Here is a 1,019-nt window from a genome sequence, read left to right as displayed (position 1 = left end):
TTTACAAATAAGGAATCCTACTTCGCGGAATTTCATTTATCACGGTAGGGTCTAGAACCGATTAACCGCGATAAACGAGGGTTCACTGTAGTATGTAACAATCACCCCCCAAATGCACTGCCATTGAGTCCATTTTGGCCCTATAGGACAGGATAGAACTGCCAGTGTAGGTTTGCAAGATGATCATTTTTCTTCCAGGGAGCTGCTGTTTGGAATGGCTGGCCTTACGGTTAGTAGCCCAACATCTAGCCACTACACCACCAGGACTTCTAATATCTAATAATAATATGAGTTAAATAAAATACATGTTAGACAACACTAAATTTGGAAGTATTTTGTTCTCCAGTTGACCTAACCATTGTGTCCATTACATGGTAACAGAGAATACTTAACCCCCCCCCCCCCCCGGGGGAGAGCGCAAACGCAGGCTGCCACTACCACAAATTATGCAGTCACGTTTCCCACATTTGGGGAAATCGCAGGGCTCAGCACATCCGGAGTGCAAAACCACCTCCGTGATCATGGTATCTCCCCTGCCAGGTCAGTATAGAAAATACACAAAATTTAAAATGTAGGCACAGCAGCTACCTAAGTAATATCTCATATTAAAAAGGAAACAGTTTTTCTAGATATATGGATTTACAAGTCTGAGACAAGTGGAACATTTTTGAGCTTTCAGAGTCATCTTCTAGGAAACAATTGAATATCCATCAAGAGATGAACGGATAAACAAAATTTGGGATGCCCAAAATACAGCCATAGTTTGAGATGTTGAAGGTTTGTTTTCAGACAACCGCAATAAAGTAAATAGTGCAATAAAGTGAGCCACAGAAAGGTTTTAGTTTCTTGGTACAAATAAATCTCTTGACTGCTGCTTCCATGAGCATTGTTTGTGAATCCAAACACGATAAAGCCCTTGACCATTTCGATCTTCACTACTTGTCTATTCATTCGTCGAACAGCAATGGCTTTCAGGTTGCTGTAATAATGGAAATGATGTCTTTGGTGTGTCAAACATC

General features: G+C 40.9%; 1 pseudogene; it reads right to left on the bottom strand.

The window, feature by feature from the left end:
* Positions 1 to 406: 406 nt before the first annotated feature.
* LOC115873450 lies at positions 407 to 548 on the bottom strand (annotated as a pseudogene).
* Between the last annotated feature and the right edge of the window lie 471 nt (positions 549 to 1,019).

Source organism: Echinops telfairi, unplaced genomic scaffold (assembly GCF_000313985.2).
Source record: "Echinops telfairi isolate 266 unplaced genomic scaffold, ASM31398v2 ScPeMD7_7468;HRSCAF=8506_0, whole genome shotgun sequence".
Taxonomy (NCBI): Eukaryota; Metazoa; Chordata; class Mammalia; order Afrosoricida; family Tenrecidae; genus Echinops; species Echinops telfairi.
Note: the sequence above shows the minus strand (reverse complement) of the source record. Positions and strands in the feature narration are given on the sequence as shown.